This window comes from Colobus angolensis, unplaced genomic scaffold, assembly GCF_000951035.1.
Source record: "Colobus angolensis palliatus isolate OR3802 unplaced genomic scaffold, Cang.pa_1.0 Scaffold55, whole genome shotgun sequence".
Taxonomy (NCBI): domain Eukaryota; kingdom Metazoa; phylum Chordata; class Mammalia; order Primates; family Cercopithecidae; genus Colobus; species Colobus angolensis.
The window spans coordinates 3,114,496-3,121,648 of NW_012119043.1; the positions used below are offsets into that span (position 1 = coordinate 3,114,496).

The 7,153-nt window shown below is 41.8% G+C and overlaps 1 protein-coding gene across 4 annotated transcripts in view; it reads left to right on the forward strand.

The window, feature by feature from the left end:
• The window catches only part of RBFOX1 (RNA binding protein, fox-1 homolog (C. elegans) 1), a 1,723,406-nt gene that overhangs the window by 703,866 nt on the left and 1,012,387 nt on the right, over positions 1–7,153 (forward strand). The gene's annotated exons all lie outside the window — the stretch shown is intronic.

Below are 7,153 nucleotides of genomic sequence, written 5' to 3' on the forward strand. Positions count from 1 at the left end.
ACTTGAGCTCAGGAGTCCAAGACCATCCTGGGCAACATGGTGAAACCCTGTCTCTACTAAAAATACAAACATTAGCCGGGCATGGTGGTGCATGCCTCTAGTACCAACTACTCAGGAGGCTGATGTGGGAGGAGCACTGGAGCCTGGGAGGTCGAGGCTACAGTGAGGTAAGATGGTGCCACTGAACTACAGCCTGGGTGAAAGAGCAAGACTCTATCTTAAAAATATATACATATAGAGATAGATACAGGTTAGATGGACAGAATTGTTGACCACCTTTCATGCCTATTGAAACCTGGATGCTTAGCACCAGAGGCTGGCTTTGTACAGGCATTGTAACCTTTGTTGTGACAGGGTTTGTGTTGAAAACTTTTTACCGCTCCCGTAAATAGTTAAGATCTAAATTTCTCTCCTTAGGTTCACAACCGCAGGGGCTTTCCTGGTCGCCCACATCCCAGTTTTGATGATAGGGCAACTTAAAACTAAAAGAGTGAAAAATAAATCACATTTACGAGGAGAAAATCAAGTCGTTGCAACTCAATTATTAATGTGCAAAACTGTTATGCAATGTAGCAGCCCAATTAATAGGTGTCTCTTGGGGAATAATCAAGGCTTAATTTGGCATGATAATTAGTAGCCTCCCCTTCCAGCTTTGGATGGGGGGCCCCTGTAGGACAGCCTGATGGCTGGTAATGAGGCAGGATCACTTACTTTGCTGCGGTGTTAATTGTATCTTTCTGTGCATGGGGACAAAACAGATTTACCTGTTTCTGGATGCTGGGATGTGCCACTGGTCTAATAGAGTTGTACTTGTTTCCTGGTCTTGCCAACACTGGCCTTTCTGAAGGGCAACACTGTTGGACTTTTGAGATGTCTTTAATTGGCTGAGTTGTTCTAATGGCTACAGCTGCAGTCTTTTTTGTTTTTTTTTTTAATAGAGTGTGTGGCAGAGTTCCAATCTTACAAGACATATGGCCAGAGCTGACATGTTCTTAGGAATAACAGGAAGTTGTCCTGTTTAGGGTATCTGTAATAATAGGTGACCACACGTCATCTGGTGTAGGTATCTGTCTCCTCCAGTCTCCTCCATGTGTCTCAGAGAACTCCTGTGTTTTGCAATATTGCAAGATGTTTGTACAAGCTGAATAGTCACATAAAACAAAAATATAAAAAATTGCAAAAGCGTGCTATTTTTACTGACAAATATGGAACAGCCCAGAGAAGAAAATAGTATATCATCTCTAATCATCCAGCAGCTGAGAGATAACCAACCACTGTCAACATTTCGGTGTAATCTCTTTCCAGTCTTCCGTGCACACACACACATTTCTCCCCACATATATTTAATCCAGATGTGATTTCTGTTTGCAAAAAGGAAATTCTAAGGTGCATACTATTTTGTGAACATGTCTTTTGATCATAGGAGCAGATTTTGAACCAGACCAGCATTCCCTAAACCATCCTCCTCCAAAATTTGGGAGCTGCTGATCTGTGTTCTGAAAGTGAGGCTGACATAAGAGGCATTTATTTCCTCTCCTCCTCTAGGTAACACACAGTGAACATTCATGTTTCAAAGTCTTCGTTTACATGTTGAAAACGTCATTTAGGGAAATCATACGTTAACAGCTCCTACAACTGTTTTCCTTAAGCTACGCTTGGGAAGATGCTAGTGAATATTTAGATGGCTTCCCATTTTTGTTTTGTTTTGCTGTTGTAAACATCACTGCAGTGAACATCCTTGCACACACATCTTGGGGCATTTCTAATGGGGCATTTCCTTAGAATCAACCCCAAGAAGAGTTGGCAGTCAAAGGACACACTGAATTGAAGATTCTGGATCTCCTTGGATGAATTGCCCTCTCCAGAAAGGAAGGGCATGTACATTTGCAAGCCCAGGAGAGCGATAGGAGAGTGCCCCTCCTCCCTGTTTCTGCTCCCATAGCACATTTTTAATTCCAGATTCTGCAACTTTAGTAGCCATGTAGGAGACCAAAAGAGAAAGTTTATTAAATTCTTATTTATGTGTTCAATTTGCATCCGCCTTCTCCTTCCCCAAACTCAAAGCACCACACAGAAAACATTAAGCTTGTAACTCTCGGATGCGCTCCTCTATGAGAGAGGGACTTAGGGGAAGATTCAGGGAATGGAGATGAGGAAATAGTGCAGAGAGGAAGAAGCAGGATGCATTGCAAATGAAAACCTAGACATCAGCTAGTGCTGCGGAGAATTTCAAAACCCTAGTTTCAGAAGGAAGGCCCTTTTCCATCGTCTTTCCCCTTGCTTCCCTTTTGCATGCATAGTAGGAGAAGCCACAGTGAACAATTTGCAGCTTTCGTTTACTACCCACAGACACCTGGCTTGGGGAGGGGGAATGTTGGGGCTTACGACTTTTCCCCTTGATTCTTGTTAAGCCCCCTCCCTTGTTGTTGAGTCCCCCCTAAATGGTCACTCTTATTTATTATGTTCAAAGTCATTGTGTGGGCTAGGAGAGTCCCAAAGCATTTTTGAACACACACACACACACACTCACACACTCACACTCACTCACAAAAATCACTGTCTTCCCAACTACCTTGAGACTATCTTCTGTTTTCTTACTTACCATCATTTTTTCCTAAATCAGACAGGAGTTAACTTCTAAAATGATAGGATTTTGTACCTACCATTTTTGTGAAAAATGTTCCTTTCTCCCCACGCTACCCAGTGAGAGTCCCTTAAGATCTTTGCATCAAGTTCCTCTTGCCCCGGTGTTGGACAATTTCGCACAAATATGTTTTTTGCCCAATGATTTAAGATGTTCTTAATTGCTTTACTGAAGGGAAATGGAACCCTTTTTAAGCCAACAGCTGAGCGATTTGCTGTGACAATTCTGCCGCTATGCATTCACTTAATTTCCAATTAATCAAACATTCAATAAATCATTAGTATAATTACACCTGTTCTCTTCTTGCCCTAGCACATTAGCTCAACTCAGGCAAGTCCCTTCGACTGGCTGTGGGGAAGGTGTTCACTTGTCTGCCCTGGCTGGGTGCACATTCTTACTCCCTGTGAGCCTTGAGAAATGACGAGTAAGAAACTGTAATTATTTCAGGCACCAGAAGTTTGCTTGGTTTTCCTCTTCTCTGCTTCCCACTCCATTGCGTCCCCAACAACTTAAGCCAACATCATAGTGGCCTCGTAGCGGTGGCTGGTTAATTTCAGCAAGCTTTTCTTTTTTTTTTTTTTAATCATTTTTATTCCCCGACTGTGCCTCTTTTCTAATTACACCATCTCCCCAGGTGAGCAATAATTCCCTCATCACCATATATCTCAAGCACAGATTATTAAAATAATATAGCTTATGTCATATAAATGTAACAGAAAGTATCTTAAAGATGCTTTATTGAAAGCTGGTAAATTGGTTCAACAGATGAATGTTTTAAGGCCTGTTTTTAAAAGGTTGCACAAGTATAAACCCACTGAATTACTGCTGCAGTTTCACACGAGCGGATGCAATTATTTTAAGCATCTAACTGTGCAAAAGACAGATCTGAAAGGGAAGGAGCTAAATTCTCCGAGATTAATTAAAGGGTTTCATTTTGCTCTTGATTTAAAAATAAATTTCAAGCATGCATCACTTGTTATTCTCTTGAAGAATTTGCATTATGGGGTTTAAAAAAAATACTGAGAATGTTAAGCTTCGTGAGTTCTTCATACAATATAGCTGACAGCTCTTAAAAAGAGGGGTTGACCTGTTGTCGCAGCAGCATTTTCTCCTACATCCTTCTTTCTACTTTTCCATTTGTGAAGGGTATTAATCTTAAAACTCATTTCCAATGTAAGACTGTGCATTTACATGAATCTCCCATAAGATTGCTCCTGATTCGATCTATGCTCATTGATTTAATTTCTTTTACCTCTCAGAGCCAGTGGTGCTGAAGGGTTTATGGTAATTGTAGTGTTGTGGGTTGCGGTGGAACAGTTCCCTGGTAACTTAAGTGTGGGTTTGATTCCCTCTAAACTCGCTCAGCCCAGGAGATAGTGCGGCAGGCACCTTGGAGGCAGAGAGCTTGCAGGCCAGATCAGAATGCTGGCTGGTACACAGCCGGAAGGTATGGGGAGGCAGGAGAGGGAACGGCCGGGGGGCTACTGGCCAGATGGATCGCTGTTCTAATGGGGCCCTTTTAAGGTGAATCACTTGGCAATTTTGTGAGTTGGCAGACGGCACAGCCACCTGTGCTCAATGTGAAATGAGATACAGGTAACCTACTGGTCTGAAATATGCTGCTCACCCTTTGAGAGATGGTGCAGTGTTGCAAGAGGTGATTTGCCCTAATAGTGGGGTATCGGGGAGGGAACCACAGCAAAAATGCCATGAGTTTTGGGACTGAGGGGAGTTCAAATCCAAGCTGTGTGTCTCTAGAACTGTAGTTTCTAATTTCGTTTAACTTCTCAGAACTGAAATGTTTCTCACTTCTTTTCCTTAACTTCTCAAAGCCAAATTGTTCCTCTGTAATAGCATTGTCCAGAAGAACATGATTAAAGCTGCATGTCTACTTTTAGTTTTTTAATGGTCATATTTTTTAAAAGTAAAAATAAACAGTTGAAATTAATCTAATACATTTTATTTAACCCAAATATGCAAAGCATGATCATTTCAGCATGTGATCACTATAAAAAGATATTTTACATTCTTCTTTTCATCCTAATTTTTTGGAATTCATTGTGCATTTCACACTGACAGTGCATCTCCATTTAAATTAGCCGCATTCCAAATACTCAGAACCTCAAATGGTGATGGTTACTTTATCTAATGGTGCAGGTCTAGCTGATCTGTTATCAGAATGGTACCATTTGCAAGTGAAAGAAACCTAATTCAAATGAGCTTCAGCAAGAAAAGAACAATTGTCTCAAGTATGACTGAATCCAGAAACCCAGCTGCTGCAGTTCGGAAATTCGCTGCATCAAGGCCCTGCTTGCTCTTGGGTGGCCCATTAGATGGTAGGAAAATGGCCCTTGGCAACCCCAAGCCTTAGATTACCCTTAAGTTTGTGACCTCAGGGAATGAGAGATCGTCTTCCCCTATAGCTGTAGCAAAAACAAATTTGGTGAGGAAAAGGAGGAAAGGGACAGGCTTCATTTGTGACAAGTGCTTGAGAAGACTCCTTCTAGCAGAAAGGGAGGGGATGATGGGCAAATCCATCAAGGCTACATGTAACGGGCAGTGCAATTCCCCAAAGAAGCTCTACTGGGCAGAAAAATGGCACATACCCATTGCAAGTGAAATGATACAATCTGCTTTAAAGGTTATAGTAAGGATTGCTTAGGCCAAAACTCTGCAGTCTTTCTTGATACTTCTGTTTCTCAAATATCGTGCATCTAATCTCTGACTCAGGAAATCCTGTTGGCTTCAGAATTTTTCCAGAAATGTATTGCCTGCCACCATAGGAACCATCATCCTGAGCAGGTCCTGTCTTTTCTTGCCTGGATTATCGCATCCTCCTCCTAACTCTGCTTTCACTGTTTCCTCTCTGCATGCCCCTCCCCGCCATGGCTTCTGTTTCACTGAGAATAGAAGAAAAAGTCCTTGAAATTTTTCACAAGGTCCCCACACTCCGGTCCCTACCAACTTTGTCACCTGATATCTTGTTCTGTCTCTCCTGATATGGTTTGGCTCCGTGTCCCCACTCAAATTTCATCTTGAATTATAATCTCCATGTGTCAAGGGAGGGAGTAGGAGGTGACTGGGTCATGGGGTTGGTTTCTTCCATGCTGTTCTCATGATAGGGAGTGAGTTCTCACAAGATATGATGGTTTAAAAGTGTTTGGCAGTTCTGCCCTCACTCTCTGTCTCTCCTGCCACCATATAAGACATGCCTTACTTCCCCTTTGCCTTCCACTATGATTGTAAGTTTCTTGAGGCTTCCCCGGCCGTGAGGAACTGTGAGTCAGTTAAACTTCTTTTATCAAGTCTCAGGTATGTCTTTGTAGCACTATGAGAATAGACAGATACTCTCCTCACTGAGCCTGTCTCACCACCTCTCATTCTAGACTTGGTTTTCCTTCAAGATCTTTACATTGTCTAGTTCTTCTACCTGGAGAAACCTTCCCCAGCTACCCCTAAGTCTTATTCCTACCAAATTTTAGGTCTTTACCCCTAAACCACTCTTTCAGTCAGATCTTTTCTATCAAAAATTGCATTCTCCTACATTTCTTATCTCCCATTCTTCCTTTGTAGCTGCAGCATTTAGCATAGTATATGTTTAGTGATTTTGTTCTCTCTCTCTTTCTCTGTCTCACATACACGAGATGGTAAACTCCATCAGGAAAGATATTTCTGTGTAGTGTTACATTCCTCTACCTAGAACAGACTTATTAGAGACGCTTAACAAATATTTACTGAATGAATGAATGATGGAAGTAGAGGTGCTCAATGAACAGTAGCCATCATCATTATTTGCTGTCAGAGGCTGTTTCTATGTTCAGCAAGGTTAAAACTCAAAATAGAACTCTGCTATGAACCCTTAAGTGTCAATGCTATCAGTCTACAAGGTGTTGCAACCTTCTGTCATCTGGGTCTGCCAAATACCCATTTGCCCATGTGTGCCCAAGGCCACGTTGTTGAAATGTTACATCTGTCCTGGGCGTGAACTAGATAATCTGCCTAATGACTGGGCCACAGTAATAGGATTTTGAGAGTTTTACTGTGCACTGTCCTAACTGTTCCTCTCATCTCCCTAGGATTGTTTTCTCCCGGTTTTTTCCATCTCAATGGATGGTATTACCATCTTCCCAGTGGCCCAGGGCATCATCTTCTGAAACTCAACTCCCAAGCCTCAGTCTAATGTCATCCATGGCAAGATAATATAATTTAATCATTCCTTTATTCAGAAAATGTTTATTAGGTCCTATCATGGCATAGGCACTCTGATAGGCATGGCAGTCAAAAATGCCTCCTAAGTATCTTTAAAAACATACCCACTTCTCCCCATCTCCCCTACTGTCACCTGGCAGCTGGACTATAAAATATTCCCCTTAGCAGTTGATATGGTTTAGCTGTATCCCTACTCAAATTTCATCTTGAATTGTAGCTCTCATCACCTCCATGTGTCATGAGAGGAATCCAGTGGGAGGTAATTGAATTATGGGCGTGGGTTTTTTTTTTTTTTTTTTT